Raw genomic sequence first — 17,160 nt, forward strand, 5'->3', positions numbered from 1 at the left:
TGGGTTGCTCCAAGCCCTGTCCAGCTCAGTCCTGAGCTGCTGCACACACTGCCAGAACTGACCACAGGCAGCGGCCTGGCACCCTGCCCTGCCAATGGCCACCCCGTTCAACCTGTGCCCCCAGTGGCCGCCCCTGCTCACAGGCCCCAGGCTGTGGCACTCAGCAGTGACCCAAGCCTGGCCTGTCCCGCAGTGGTCCCCCCGCACCCTGCCATCCCACAGTATGAAAGCAGTCCTGATTAAATCTAGTCCAGACTAAGTGAGCATGAGGTGGAAATGCAGCACAGTGTCATTTGACAAACCAGCTCAGGCCCAGCCTTCCTCTGTGGTCTGCAGCTGCTGCTAATTACACTCTTGAGAACCACAAACTGCGGCTCACCAACAGAGAAATAACTGCCTTTTTCTTTGTTCTCAAAGAAGAGTTTAAACAAGTTATTCTCAAATCATGTAGCAAACTGTTCTTTTAACTTGCCCAGTTTTATACTATTTGTTACCGCTGTGTTATCACATAGGTGGCATTGTGTGTCCCCTAAGCAGAAAGATGTCACTGATAATTCTGGATTTGATGAATAGAACATATTTGACAGTTGGGGGGTTTTTTTCTTTTTTTTTCTTTTTCCTGGAGATGAACAACATATACAAAAATTTATTAAGAATCTGGGATTACAAAATATTGCCATAAATAAGGAAATCTGCAGAATATTCTTGAGTTTTGGTCATCAGAAAGGGATCCATAGTCCAATCACTAGTGTTATTTACAATTATATTTGGTATCATTCACTCAAAAGTATTAGAGGTAGCCAAACTTGGTGGTTTTATTTATTTATTTTTTAACATCTGTTGTTAGCAACTAATAACTGAGGGATAGATTTATTCTCTTTAATTGTTGACCAGCCCAGGATTCAGGTTTCCTCACTTATTACTTGTTCTAAGTGGTCTTCTATGCAAGCATTCTCCTGAGATACTATTCATACAAATTCTGTCCAGCTCCATGGACTGTTAATGTGCTGCTGGTTGGCATTAGTTCAGTTGTGTGGAGTGGTCTGCTAAACATACAAGCAAGGTCCAACGCATTCTTCACATCTTTGCATTTGCCCTGGAGAAGAAAAGAGAGATAATTGAGCAGAAAGAATATGGAGTGATTCCTATCTACCTACCTTTGGATCAAAAGCTACCCTGTGCAAGTTAGGGGGGGGCAGAGTGTGTGTGTGTTATATCTTCCTTTGTCAAAGCAAGAAGCACAGGCCCAGGCCAAATATGTACTAAACTAAAAAGGAAAGTTATTCCAACAAAGAAATGCAAGCTGCCAAAATCTTTCTGTTGGAGTAAAATAATTTTTTTTTACTAATTACTTAATGCTAGCTTTCCAATATGATAGTGCCTATAGATTTGTCTTTTAAATAGCTATTAACAGTAAGAGGATAAAATGGAAAAGTGACAGAAATAATGAACAGAGATTTTACATCTTAAGGGCCACCGTTCACATTTTAAATAAACTGAAATACTGCATAATTTATGTTGTAGGGTTAAAATAATCTATTTCAAAAATTAAACAGAGTTGAAGGGTTAGTAGAAATTTATTAGACTGGAACAGAATATGGCATCTTTGAAGAAATTTATAGTAGGCTAAGCAAGGAATGTTATTGAATTAAAATTAATGAGCAGGGAAAATGTACTCATCTGTACTGTTCCCAGTGATTGCAAGTAACCTCAGATGAAAGAAAAATAAATGGGTTTCTAGAAGTTCTAGTCATCTTTACCTGGATTCATCTTATTTTATTTTAGCCATCAAAAAAATACATCTCTAAACTGAGCTAGTCATCTAGACACACCCCCTAGTCAGTGGAGAGAAATAGCTGTCTCTAGAGAGCTATTAATTTCGTCTCAAGATGGATGAGATGAATTACCTTTGCAAGTGTCCATCTCTCTTCATTTACTACAGAGGAGCGCAGATAGCTAATTTAGGCTAAGAATGGGATATATTTCCCCAGTCCTTTGTTCTCTGAAATCTAGATGTCTAGTGTAAGGATTGGGCTACAACAGTTCAAGGTTTTTCACTTTTTGTGAGTCTAGAAGGCAACCCAGTGAGGATTTCATGGTTAGCGTCAGTCAGCATCCATCAACAGGACTTATCTGGTAATTATAGAGCTTCCTTTCTGGCTGTTATTCTAATCTGTGCTGAAAGCACAGTCAAATCCTTTCCATTATAGAGGCTGACAGCATTCTTGTTATTTGGAACCTACATATTCTGGCCTCTCATGTAGCCCATACTTGCCACGCCTTCTGATCTGGGCTATAGAACTGGTGACAGAAAGCACTTATTTGAAAGCAAAGGTGAATAGGCAATGTGGCTACTCCATCTGCTACCTCGTGTTTCTTCCCTCTCCCTCAGTACAGCTGCAATTATTTTCGTATAGGCTTTCTGTGCAAACCTCCTTCCATATTTTTTGTACCAAGATTATAAATGCTAATTGCCAGCATTTATTTACATTTACCAATAATTTTCTTTTCCTTCCTATAGCAGGTTTCACTTCTGGTGATAAATCAACACTTCATCTGTTAGTGCTAATTAGCTTGTGTCATGTTCTCGACAGTAATATTACTTAGGAAGCATATTCTTTAGGGAGTCAAGTAAAATGCCAGATGTCAAAAGTTCAGATGAAGACCAATAATCCAAAATGTGACATTCAGCCAGTCTTTGATATCTTAATGTTTCTGCTTAAGCATCTGATTTCTAAAGATAGATACTTAAAAAGCCCCAAACCTTCACCTTTAACTAAATTGGAATTTCTAAATATCAGTGCTCCAATAATGTTTAAAGAAAAATGACAGTGAAGCATGAATGGACTTTCTTAAATCTGGCATATTGTGCAGACAGGGCAAACAGGACAACACAAGAGCAAAATGAGATTGAAGTAAATCAAGAGAATCTCTGTGCAGAATGATAAAATTCTCACCCTTACTCACCCTTTTCCCTTGTGTGTCTAAGACTCAAATTCAGTATCACGCATTAAGATATTAGCAATTTTTTTAAAGGAAGGGACATATTGACAGGAAGGAGTACCCATCAGTGTAAAAAAGTATTACAGCCCTTATTTTGAAAAGATATCCAACATTATACTTCAGGGCTTAAGCTGTTTTGTTAGTGTTAGAAACTGGGAGACAGGCAGATACAACACATGCTGTGGATGGATGTTTTATCTGACCCAGCATAGAAATTCTTACTTTGGTTGCTTGGATTGTTGGATTGTGCAAGTTGAAAATTGAAGCAGAGAGATCAGAGGTAGTGGGGAGGAAGAGGAGAAAGAAGGAAAAGAAATAAAGTACGAATTGAGTAGAGAGTGTGACACTTCAACAAAAGAAAAAGGGAACATAACAAGGTTGGCAGGAAGCTGTTAAGTGATTCTTCGCTTAGCCACATATGTCTACAAGAGGCAAACTGTTCTTTCCACTATAATTTCCATTCTCTTGTCCCATGAATCCCACTTACAGTTTGTTTTCAGAAAGTATGACAGCTCTAGAACTTTGATATGCCTGTGAACAGCATTGCCTCAGTAAGTGATGTCAGGCCCAGCCCTTATACTTCCCGCATCTCATTTGAATTTAGTGATTTCAAAATTGCATAGCTGCTGACTAGGAAAGCACAGATTGCTCATTTGTGCTGCTGTCCTCTGGGGCTTCAACAAATATTCTCTTTGCACAGCAGTCTTCCAGAAAATTATCTCCACATCATCCTCTGTTAGTTCCTATGCTGAACCATACAGTCCATGTGACACTCAAGCAGAGAACTAACATATCTGAGACTCTTAAGCAAAATTTCTGTTGCCAAAGCTAAATTCCTGTTTTTAAGATGGAAGTTATTCTTGCCTAAGTGAGTTTAACTGTTAACTAATGCTGAGTTCATGCTAAGATATGGTGGTTGACAAAGTATCTTTGGAAGATATCTGAGTAGAAAACATGTGTCAGTGAAGCTGTCTTTCTTTTTATTCATCTAGACAAGGGTAGGAAGTTCTTTCATTTTGGAGCTCCTATTAGCATATGAGCTTACTACCCCATGTAGACAAAGCAGCTTTGAGAATGCTCTTTACCCTAGTTGTCAATGTAAACAGCTTTTCATTCTCCACAGCGTTTTTAAATGCCTTCACAAAGGGACCTTATTTCCAGACTCTTGACCTTATTTCTGACATCTGTCATCAAGCCTTAATTCATTTGATAGTCCCAAATAATCTTAAAAAAAGCTTAAATAAATATAGGTAAAAGCTTAGCACAGCATAATACAGCCCCAGTTTGGCTTTAGTTATGTGAATAGGAAATAAGATGAGTAGGAACTGTTGTCAGGAAGAAAAATCAGAAAAAACAAATGATTCAGGGCTTTTCATGAGCTAAAATTGAAAGGCAGCTAGACTCAAATAGACCAATAGTTTTGTTTTTAAACATAAAATAAAATTTAATAATGGATCTATTTATTTGTCTTATGTAGTTGAGAATAATATGGTAATATTCACTTACCTCCTGCAGAGTAAGAAGATAATTCTGTATTACAGACAGGATTATAAGGAAGTTCTGTGCTTTAAAATGGTATTTACCTTGCACTAAACTTACATACAGGAACAGGCTCCGGTTTCCATTGGATTCAGTCTCCTGGATCTTTGAAACTGTGTCTCTAAACTGAAATTAGCTGCCTTTCCAGTGAAACAAATATTCATTAGTGATATGCAAGTTAATATTTGAAGTTTTGAGTACAAACATTTATTTTTCATTTATTATCCACACGGTCAGATTTTACACTGCTTTTGTATGTATATTACTTGTGTTTTATCTGCAATGCACTATATCATTGTATTGTGACTTTATGATTTTAAGTGAAGTTGTTAGTCTGAGAGCCAGGTTTCTCTGGCAGCTGTTGTTTCCCAGCTTATATCAGGCATCAACATTTCTGACTGCAAAAGCCCCTTTTGCAATATAATTTCCATCAAGTTCATGGCTTTACTAATAATTTGTATGACCCCAAGAGGTTTTGTATCTTTGCTTTGAGAGGTTTTGGTCTAGCACCTCGGAGTTTTAAGAGCTAGTTTTAAAGCTGATTTTATTCCTTCTAATATTTTTTTCATTCTATTAATATATTTTATTTTAATCTATGTGATTTTATTAACTCCATTTACTCATTTTATTTGTTGTTTATTTTTTCTCTCTCATCAAAGATTTTATGTGCAATATGCCTGCTAAAAATAATAATTAAAAAATCAGAATGTGATTGTCTTAGATAGTACTCTGAAAAATCTGCTTTATGCTGATTCCAGACTAATTGTACCTCTGCTTTGGAGATAGTATTTGAGGAAGGGAATAATTTCATCACATGTATTTAGAGGGGCAATGCACCCTTGTCACAAACCGCTGAAGCAGAGCCAGAAAAAAACTTCAATGTGTGCAACACTTATTTGGTAATGTTTACATTTCATGACCTCCAAGTAAAATTAAGATGAAAAATACACCTAGTAATTGCAAGTGTGTTGCAGTGCCACTTGGTTAGGATGTCCCTTTCTTGGTGTGCATGCTTTCTTGATTTGCCTGTATATTGTCTGATCTATATATCCAATCCATACTTTATATGTGAACTATATGTATTTAAATTACAAACTAAGAACTGTGTTGAGGAAGATATCATTGGGAAAAAAACTCCCACATAAGCAAAAGCTATATTTAAAAGACTATTTTCTCTTGCATAGATGGGAAAAGGGCATGATAGTGACATGTTGGCATTGTGCAATAGAAAGAGTAGAGACAGGAGAACTAGGTATAATTGGTACCTCCTTAAGAGGAGACAGTGAATGTCAGTGGCAATTTCAAAATGAAGAAAGAAGGCCCTAGATTGTGGACATGAGTAGGACTTTCATGTGAAACAGGTGCTGATTTGCTCAGCCTTGTCCAGACTAAGAATGCATGACACACAAGTTTTGGTATGTTTTAACTTAAAAGTATGGAAGAAAGTATGGATTTATGGATTTTTGAAGTCCTTCTGTTGTCTGTCTGGGACAGTCACTCACGAGCTAAAATTACAGAATGTAGCTTATAGCCCTGATAGTTTTCAGAATTTATATATGCTGACATATAGCTGATGTAGTTGTATTGAGTGTGTAGAGCTCACAGCTATATTACCCTCATTAGTAACTCTGATACAGTCAATGCAACTACTATGCCAATAGTTATATATTTTGTTTCATAATCCTGATTTTGGTGCAGGTACTGAACTATTAGAACCTGCCATGGTCCTGCATGTACTAAACATAACTGATACAGTTCACTGAGAGTAAATGCTGTCATGAAAAGTATGCTTAGGAGATGGAGAGAAATGGATGCAGAAGCAAAAGGAAGAATGATGTAAATGTCAAAGTAAATGTTATTTTTTAAGCAGTGATACAGCTAGCAGTGATTTTGTCAAGTCTGGTGACTGAGTCCTTTTGCAGTATAGATAACAGTACTTTGGAGAACTGGAATTATTAAAGAGTCTGAAATACTCAATGTGGCAGTGAAGAAATACATACATGTTAGATAAAACACGAGGCTGATGTATATATTTCCAGAGTGTCATACTAGTTATGAAAAAAGGCCCTACTTTGTAAACAAATGAAGTATATCTTCTTTCTCTGCCTTTCCCCTTCTCTTGTAGGATTATGACAAGATAAATGCAGACAGGTGAGGAGGAAAAGCAGTAGGAGACGTTACCTCTGTAATGGTGAGTACATTTCTGCATGCAGCAGGTTTGGTTAGACAGTGAAAGAAGTTACAACAGTAATCTTTAATCTGTTATGTCAGAAAACACACTATGTGCCCTCTGATTTTTTTTAGCTGTCTATCAGAAGTGGTGTGAAAAATGTTGTACCTCTCAGTGCTTCTGCTTTGCCAGAAGACAAAGCAGACTTGTTAGTAAATCATTGTGGCTAGCAGTATTCAGCCCTGTAGTAAAAGCTGACTTTGTGTCCATTGTTTGTCTGATGGAAAATCTTGCCTCTAGCTGAAGTGTCATAGGCATATACTTTAAGAAGTTGAAACAATCCTCTGAATTTTCATGGTGCTCCTACTGAAAATGGACAACGAAAAAGGTCTACTTTATGTAAAAGGCTTTGTCTTTTTCTATATTGAGACATTGGTTTAGAACAAGAGATCTGAGGTTTTTTTACTGCACATAAAATTCAAATTTGCACCCAAGTACATGCAACTATGCCTTAATGACACTATTGAAAGTAACCTGAGTAAGAGATCCAAAAATCAAAGTAAATTTAAAATCAACTATAAACAGCAGAAAAATATCTATATTGTACTTATATTCTTCCTAATGCCTGACCTAAAATTTATACTTCTTTTTTTTAATTATGACATTAAAAAAAATCCAGATGCTGTCACCAATTTATTAGCTGCAAGGTGTAAAGAGCTACTGGAAACAAAGAGAAAAATATGTCATAATTTTTTAACAGTAAAGAAAGTTATATACCACATAGCTCTGTTGTCCTTAAGCTGAGTTAGGAAAATATAACAAATCATCTAAATGACTGCATTCAGTTGTAATGGTCAAGCCTAAGGGCTATCTAAATCATCTGAGGTCTTATCTATACACAGAAGTTGTAATATATTAACTGCAGTCATAGCACTGAAAAACCTCCTTAGGGATATGTTTAATCTAATGTAACACTGCCCGGAGTTCACACAATTTATACCTCTTTCCATATGGAGATTAAAATGTTTAGAATAGCATAATTGCATCTGTTTGGTGTTCTATGGGTAAAATCTCTCCTTCTAAATGACCTCATGAAACTACAGAATAGTCCCAAAAAATTTTCTAGGATATTCCCTGTGTTAGCAAAGGCTAATGTATTCAAATGGATATATTAAAATCACAGCAATTATACATTCATAGCATTAAGAAAAAGTAAGAAAATCCTAATAGTACTGTCTTTAATGAGGCTCCTCTTCATATTGTGCCTGATGTGTCTTTTACTTTAGCTCTTAAGTAGAACGGGAAGCCTCAAAGATGTTGAGAAGTGTCAATCTGGCAGCAGTGAATGGAGTTCCTATTTAATGGCTGGAAAGTAGAGTGGAGACCAGGTGGGAGAAAGGCAGAGAGGTATTACCAAAGGAACAGAAAGGGTGTGGGTTTAAGCCACAGGTGAAAAATGTAAGCAAAATACCAAAAAAAGAGTACCTTAAAAAGGTGAGAATTGGGGCAGGATAAAGATGCAGGTAAGATGAGCGTTTGATGGAGCAGAAATTATGGTCTGGGAGTGTTGAGTAGCAAAAATAGCAAGGCAAAGGAAAGGAGAAAAAGAAGAAAAAACAATAAAGAGAAGGTTAAACCCCAAAACTAAGCAAACCCTCAAACCCCTCGAAATCTGTAAAGCAGAAGCTGCTGCAGTACAGAAAAAAATTTCCAGACATGGACTGGTACTTATTGTAAAGAGGAAAATGAACAAATAAACTAAAAAGGAGTGCAAAGCAGAGCTGGAGAGGGAAGGTGACAGAGTCAGAAAGGATAGATACTGTATCAAAGTGGGGCTTTTAAAGAATTTAGTACGCTTGGATATTCCTGTGCAGACCTAATGTATTCTGTTATGTGAGGTCTGCAACCAGCCACATGCAAATCATCAGTACAGTACTTATTCAAAACAAACACTAATTTTCAAAGGTGCATTTCCTTCCTTTCTTTGCCATGACTTTCCCTCCAAATGATATTGGTTTTGTGCTACTCAAAAGTCTTTGGCTACTAGGAGCTGAATGGCTCTTCAGCTCCAGTACTGCACATTAGTATTTGGATTAGAGGAATCTGAACGCTGTCACTAGTGTTACCTATTCTTGACAGCCTGGGATTTTCAACCAAGTTTTCATTGTCACACATGAAAGGTAAAGTCCAGGAAGAGATCTGCTGTTTACTGAAATCAGTAACTGTGCTGTTAGATTAAAGTAATGGCATATCCTGTTACATCCATCTCCATGTAAATCTTACAGTTTTAGGGAAGTGGTAGTGCCATGGATCCTCAAATTCAGTCTGTCATTTTTTAAAGGTCACTATTTCTGTTACTGAGCACTGAACATTTCATAGTTTATATCATGTCTTGTAATTTCAGTTGTCACTTTACATGGAAGTATTTCACATCTAAATATGCGTTCTATAGCTGTTTAAACCTTGCGTGTTGCAGGACTGTACTCAGACCACATCTTTATTGTCTTCTCAAAAAGACATAAACCTGTTTAAAACAACTTATTAAAATGCTGGGCTGGGTATATGTGCAGCTTTTCAATTGCCATATTAGTCTATAAGAATATGATGTAGTCCTATGCAATGATGTGAATGGATTTGGTTTAATTTGAGGTCTCTAATTTAAGAATCCTGTGGTCTCTAAATTGCTTTCCTGAAATCTCTGGAGCTGTCAGGGTTTGTGGCTTCTTTGGGCTGTATCCATACTACTAAGTAAAGGAGGAGCGAGAACTGACCATTAGTCCTCAGTATAAATGCCAATGTCTGGTTTGTGTCTGAGTCTTAGGACTTGTTCTCTCTATAGAAGACCTGTCTTGGAAAGAGCTAGTTGGAGTGAACCAAAGCAAAGTCATTGTCTAAAAGTGATACGGTGTGGATGATTTGGGATCCAATCCATTTGTATACTTTTTTTTTTTTTTTTTTTTTTACATTGCTGGCTCAACTTTCTGATGGAATAAGTTGTTCTTTCTTATGTATAATTTATTACTGGGCTTTTACTATTACATCTATTACAAATAGAACAAAAATATGGTCAAATCAAAGCTGTAATTAAGGTTCACTTACTAGATCAATGATTCCCATTAGTCACATCAGCAAATGGATTTAGTGGATAACCAATTTTGTTTTGATTATATGGTTGGAGCTGAAAGATGCTCCATCATTTTAATCCTCTCTTGATGAAATTTAAGGAAGGACTCCCAGATACAATGTTTTAAATCATGAGGGTGCTGACCTGGTGAAAGTATCTGTAAGATCATAAATTTCTACTAGATTTTATTTTATTCTTAGAACTTGAACTAAGGGATTAAAACTTGCTGAATCCTCCAGAATGGAAAGGTTGTAAAGGAACTGTGGATCTTCCTAGGTCTCCCAAAGAAATTGCCTTGTAGACTGCTTCTAATGGCCAGTTCAAATGTGTTTCCCCATAAGACAATATGATAAAACTCTGGCATGTCTTCATTCCTGACAACAGGGGCCACTTGTTAAGAGGTGTATAGGACTGAATACCTGTCTCCTTAGAAGATTAACCATTGGAAAGACAGAGGCTTTTGAAGGACAGATGTGGGGATTTGAGGAGACTGCACTTTGGAAGGAAAATGAGAACCATTAGAATTGAAGATCTGAGGGACTGGGAACCATTTAAAAAGTTGGCTTTAGGTGAATTTATGATAAAATTCTATAGTCATAGAGAGCTATGCAAATGGTATAATTTTAGTTCTGTCACTCGTTTTATTTTATCCATGCATTATTTTATCCATGGATTTTCTGAACTATCTGTCAAACACATGCACTCCTAGAACATATGATGTGAGAAAGCAGGTTATGGAACTTGGGTAGATGCCTCTTAAATTTTTGGACACTAGTTTTAGTATCCAGGTTGATGGAGCACAAAGAATCTGTATCCGCCTACTGCATACTTTTGGTGTGTTTTGCTGAAAACAGAATCCTGTCATATTGAAAGGTCACAGACTGGGAGCGAAGTGGGGAATATAGTGACAGAATATAGAGTAGTTATCATTCATGAAGTTAATCATTTGTATCATTCATGAATGACAACAAGTGATAAAGAAGCCAATGAGGTAAAATAACCAAACCTTTCCTTTCTTCAATAAGTTCATACATATTTGCCAAAAAAAAGGATAATCTGGAGGCTATTTTCAGTTTCATATATTGTTTTGATTATTGTCAGTTATAAACTGTACAGTTTTATGAAGGTACCTCATGCTGTGTCCCTAATCCTAAATAACCAATGCCACGATTGCTATAGTTAAATAAGATTATGTTATCCAATTGGTACCACATGCTAATTCCTTTGCTTTGTAATTTCATTTAATACATTTTCACTGGAGGCAGATTTTTTAGAAAGAACTGGACTGATAAATTGTTTCTCTATTTATAGTAAGTGTGGGTATGTGATATGTTGATTTGCACTTTTATAGGTTTCAGTGGATACAGTGAATACTAGGAAAGAACAACAGCACTGTTTCAGTAGGTTTTTTTAGTAGTTTAGCAGATTTATTATAAAAATTTCAAGAAGGTCAAATAATTGCAGGAATTGCTTTGGTCAGTTAAAAGTAGCAAAATGTAAACTTGTTCGCAAATATTTATCTGTTTAGGAAGGGATGTGAGAGAGAATATCCAATCAAATTTAAGGATAACAAGGATCATGAGGCAAGTAGAATACAATAACCTGTTCAGAATCAGGCCAGGACAACAGTGATAACATAATGAAAAGAAATCACATGGTATCTTCAGGGACTGCTAATGACCAGTGATTCAGTTTTATTTCTAAACTGAAGATGGAATGGCGGCAGGAAGCTGTGACACACGGGATGCACTTGTTTCAGCCTGACCTGCATTTTGTGGTTAGTGCTTGGTATGTGTCTAAGCTTGCCCAGGCAAATCTGCTATGATGCATTCCACAGCAGGTTTGTGACAAATTCTGAAGGGCTTTGTGACAGGGAAAGCATGATACAGCAGTTAAGGACCATCTTTGTCTGCTTCAGAACTGCTGGTCCAGCTCCTCATAACAGTGGACTGTCTCCTCAGCAGCAGCTTGAGCTGCTGTAAATATTCAGCTTGTCTGCATGGCAGAAAGCAAGGACTGCTTTTCTCAACAGAGGAACAGATTATCATCTCAATTCTGCAATGCTTTTAAAGGGCAAGGACAATGTTTTCCTTGGTTAAGCCTGGCTTAGCATGGATGAGTTTGTGTTCTCTTGTTTTCTACTCTATTCCTCTAAAAGAAGGCTTAATAAGAAATCCAGAGAAGCTAAAGAATAACTAGGGAAAGACTATATGATACTTTGATGAAGAGGAGTGTGGGCTTAGGCTGTCTAGGCATTGATTACAGGACCTAAATCAAGTGCACTGCAGAGTTTTACAAGCTGAACAAAAAGCCCAGTCCATGGTCAGAGTCTGAGACCATGCCTTTGACCAGTCAGACTAGGCATGCTGACTGAATTGTGACTATCCTCAGTTGACTGGGAAGCACTTGGTGCGCTGAGTGTAGGTTTTTCTATACCTGATGCAATAAAGATCAGAGATACATCATGACATCAAACATAGAATGTGTCTTTCTTGTGTGTTTTTTCTTTTTTTCTGTTAAAGGAAATACTTGGGTTTAATAACATGAGATACACAGAACTGTTTGATCTTGAGACAGAAGTTTCTAATGTGCTTTATTTCCAATTCATACCCTTGCAACTGAATTGAACAAGGATGTGGATCATTGTTTGGATCTGAAATCAACTGAGAAAGTTAGCAGTGTCACGGAGATTCACCCATCTTAATTTACAAGCAGATCAGAGACAAAAGTAAAATCCTTTCTTTCATATTGGGAAGGGAACTTTTTATAAATGACACCCTTTGCTTCACAGTAAAGTCCAGATGCAGTTGACACCCCACCCTCAAAGGAGTTTTTACTCCATTAAATGGGAGGTAACAGAAGTTTCCAGGCACAGACATACAGTTTGTTCTGTGGGCCTCAGTGCGTTAATGCATTTGATTCAAATACAGTAGGAAAAAGGTTCCAGTTCAGAGATGAAAAGGATTTACCTAAACCCATTTAGCTTTTTTGAGGTGTGAATGTGCTGTCTTGGCACAAAACAATGGCCAAGTGCATCCCGAGAGTAATACCATAGATTTACAGTAGAATTGCACCTAGATTTAATTTGGCTTACTGCTTTTTTCCTGTAAATTTGTTATTTGTAGCAGATTTGCAAAAATATACTAACATTTTACAGAAAACATGTTAAGAAATAAAACATTATATGGGTAACTGTTTTGCTTACAATTTTTAAATATGGTATTGCAGATTTTATTTTCCCAAAATTGATGTGGACTTGAAGAACAAAGAAAAGAAGTGTTATACTAAACCACTAATCATTCTAACAATAATTGCTCCCAAGGTGTGTGTGTCCTTCCTAAAGGTTCAAATGTTAAGTATGTGGGTGATTTTCAGCATAACTCTAAGAATCAAGCTAAAAATAGTTTAGTGTTCCAGAAATTCCTCTCTGCAGAGCTTAGTCAACCTTCCCATCAGAACCCACAGATGAATTCACCTACCACTTCCTTTGAGTTGTGATCACCAGTAATGAGCACCACCACCCACCTGGGACATCTATAGGCCACTCATTGCATTGTCTCTGCCCTGAGCATGCTAAACTTCCCTATTGCTAAAATGGTTTTGTGGGCCAGTGAACTGAGTTCAGGTTTCTTGGAGCCACTGCTTAATTTTATAGGTTGTGATACTGGAATTTTTGGCATTGAACTTTGTAAGTAGCGAATCATTTATTTGTGTTAGTATACCTGACAACAGTAGCTCTGCTTGTGAATGTAAAGAAATGCATCCTAACTGCCCCTAAATAATTGAAGGGTCAATGTCTGTGTGAACAACTGATAATTTGATTTGTTAATGCAGAGAATTTCTGCAAGAAGTTAGGTTTAGCTGTCTCGGAGAAGTGACAGACCAGTGCAAAAAGAATCCCCATTCTTGCTGTATGGAACTTCATCTCTGAGTCAAGGAAGCTAGAAGTTCATTACTTGATATGAATTTTCTAAACAAATTTTTAAGATATGGTTGCTTAAAATATGGGATTTCTGGACTGTATAGCAGTATCTGTAGTATGCTTTCAAAAGTCTTGTATACTAGATTATAGTAGAATGTGCCCCCAAATGTATTTCTATCTTCCTTCTGAAATACAGATTCCCTAAAGGAAAACATCTGAATGTCTCCCATATGGCCCGACTTTCAAAGCTACAGAATAATTAGTAGTTTTCATTATAAAAGTAGTTTATCTGCATTCCATGTAAGCCTAGTACTTTGTGTAGATACAGAAAGCTTACAAAACATACTGTAATATAGCGATATTACATACAAGAGATGCTTTGACATTGAAAATATTATTTATTCTTATTTTACTAGGTTGCTAAATCTTAATGGCAATATATTCAGATCAAACCAAAGTACACAGCTCATTACCAATACTACCCAATTACAGTATTAATAATTTAAAAAGCTGGTGAATGTCAAATAGAAAAGAACAAAATAAATATTTTCAAAATTAATTAGCAATCCCCTATTACCTCATCCCATCTTTGTTCTGTTATGGATGTTTGTTTTACTTTGTATATTTCAGTCTGCTCTTAGATATTCAATCTGCAGAAGATTTTTCCCATTTCTAATCTAATGACTATATCTATAATTTGTGCTTTAGCTTCCTATATTATTCTGTAATTCTAATACTTGAGTTGAATGTTATGTAAAGGAGAAAAAGTTATTAGAGCTGAATATTAGCAAAGTTTTTCAACTGTTACATAACAATTTGTCTCACCTGGTGAGTCTGTAACACATGACAAAGGAAATTTGACAATTACCTCAGCCAGATTCCTGAAATTTGACCTAGTACTCAAACCTTTATTGCTTTCGTCTTTCTTGAGGCCGATGCATTTATTTTATTTTTCCTGTCAAATGATGGCTGAATGCCACCTGATATCCATGCCTTTGTTCTTGTGAGGGCCCTTGGAGAAAAGCAGTCACATAATTTCACTTGGTACATGTCTTTTTTTTATTTTCCCAGACTCCTACCGGGATAGAAGACATTGGTTAGAATATTAGAAAAAAACATTATATTTGTTTCTTAGACTGCTGTATCAGTCTGTTGTGTGCTGTAACACTGTCAAGATAAACATACAGCTATATCTCATGTAGTTGTTATAGTCATAACCACTTCATCATATTTCAGCATCGAGCTAGTAAGGCAGTTAACAACAAAAAACTACACACAAAATGTTTCTTTTAGTCAGAAAATGCATGCATTCCAATAGCACAGCTTTTGCACTTTATTCCTAAAACTGTACTTACCAAAGGTGCTAAACTGAATAGGTGAATGTGAGGGGCCTCTGTTTATTTTTATTTTGGGGAAAACAAATGTGAAAACATACCCTGATATCATGGTATGAAAGTCCGACTGTAACTATCATGACATTATGAAGAACTGCAGAATCTGATGCTGACTCCTGCTATTTAGCACACATAATTTTTAATCTTGCTATCTCAAATAATGCAAGCTGTTTAAAGGAATGATGCTAAAACCAGAAGGATTTTCTGAGGATTATGTTTAGTAAGATTCTGATAGCAAGACTCTAGAAAAATCTTACAAGACTGGGAACTTTCAGATGATAAAGATGAAGCAGGCCATTTCTCCATTTGCCCCCATAAGGGAATGCATCTCAGAGGGATGTTGTTGCAGCTCTCTCTAACTTTTACTGAAATTTGTGTTAGATTTTGCACGAAGCTTATCCAGTCACTTGATAGCTTAACAGAACTAGTTAATAGCTATTCCATTGAGTAGGAAAGGAAAATCTAAGTATGCTAAAAATACCCAAATATATTAAAACAAATGCTCAGTTTTCACGGAAGAAATAATTCAATTATCTATCTTAAGTTATTGCTTATCAGTGAAGCTGCTGATAATTACTATACCTCTAGGGGCCAAGTAATGGTTTCTTCTTGATAAATGAATGTTGGGAACCATCATATACTGTTTAGTAAATGCCCAGCAGAGCAGTGTTCAAAAGTTGAATTTTCATACTGTTTTAAGGCTATTGCACTACCTTTTGATTTTAGCTTTTCTGATGTGGGAACAATTAATTGATTATCATCTTATAATGATAATTCCTGTCTTCTCTATTTTGTTTCTATCATTAAATCTGAAAGCAATTTACAGTGGAGGTCAATGTTATTATTATTACTCCTTTGCAGGAAAAGCAGAAGTGAAATGACTTGTCCAGCACATCCAGAGGCTGAATCAGGAAGGGACATGTAAATGCATGAAATAAAATTAGGTTCTGTTGTCAAGCGGGCAGTGCTGTCTTCCTTGCACAGTAGAGTGCAGGGGGAAAAATCCTATTTGTTTCATCTTATTTATGTCATAGGGTAGGTGGTTGCTTAAAAAAGGTGATGGTCTGATTTGACAGCACATACTGGATATAAAACAACTCTAAGTCTGGCATGATTAAACACTTACCTAGACTACATGGTGGGTTTATATACTGATGTTGTAAATCTGACATCATCTGCCAGTATTTTAACCTAGATATTTCAAGAAACAAAACAAAACAAAAAATCCCATTCTAATTTATTTAGATCAGGTTCGGATTAAACGTTTATACTTTAGTAAAAAAATCAGCCCAAATAATTAGGAAGTTAATTTATTTACTATAGCAGACTTGAGTAAATGGGACCCTCTTTGAAAATGTACTTTTTTGAGTTAATTAAGTGAAAGAAAATTCACTTGCTTTTGCTTACCATTGATTTTCCTCTTGGTAAAAAATTCAACAGCTCTCTACTACAGCCACTGAAAGAACATTGTGCCCCTTTGGCACAGACTAGTAAACAAGTCCCACAGAGCTTGGAAGATTATCAGCTGCTGAGGAAGCAGACGTTTGACTGTGAGCCTGTAGACATACACAGCAGGGTGCATAAAATAAGGTAAAAATAATTGTGCCAATGTGTCTGGTTGAGAAATTCAAAATTCCTGCAAGTGAGAAAATAAACAAACATATGAGATGGAAAATTGTAGTAACATCAGAGTGAGGTTGTTGGTGGATTTGCTGCTTGAGAGCAGTTTTGCTCTTTGTATTTTGCAGAGAGGAGCAAAAGTATTGGGTTGTGGATGTCTGACAAAAAAAGGAAAAGGACGGGAAGACAAAGTTGTAACTGAAAGCATAATTTAAAATAATTGAAGATGGGAGAAACACAGCAGACTTCTGATATTGATCCTTAATAGGTATAAATTACTACAAATATCAGCGGACTGATTTATACAATTTATACCAATTTTTGTAGTTATCCTTCCTGAACTCTATCCCCAGGAAGAAAACAATGGTATTAAATCTATCATAAATTG

The 17,160-nt window shown here is 36.4% G+C and overlaps 1 long non-coding RNA gene across 1 annotated transcript in view; it reads left to right on the forward strand.

Moving 5' to 3' along the window:
• Window positions 1-16,042: 16,042 nt before the first annotated feature.
• Window positions 16,043-17,160, forward strand: part of LOC308063949 — a 51,609-nt gene continuing 50,491 nt past the window's right edge. The window contains exon 1 of the long non-coding RNA XR_013928124.1: window positions 16,043-16,073. This is a non-coding gene — a long non-coding RNA (uncharacterized lncRNA). The remainder of the gene's footprint in view (window positions 16,074-17,160) is intronic.

Source organism: Falco punctatus, assembly GCF_963210335.1.
Source record: "Falco punctatus genome assembly, chromosome: 1".
In the NCBI taxonomy this organism is placed as follows: domain Eukaryota; kingdom Metazoa; phylum Chordata; class Aves; order Falconiformes; family Falconidae; genus Falco; species Falco punctatus.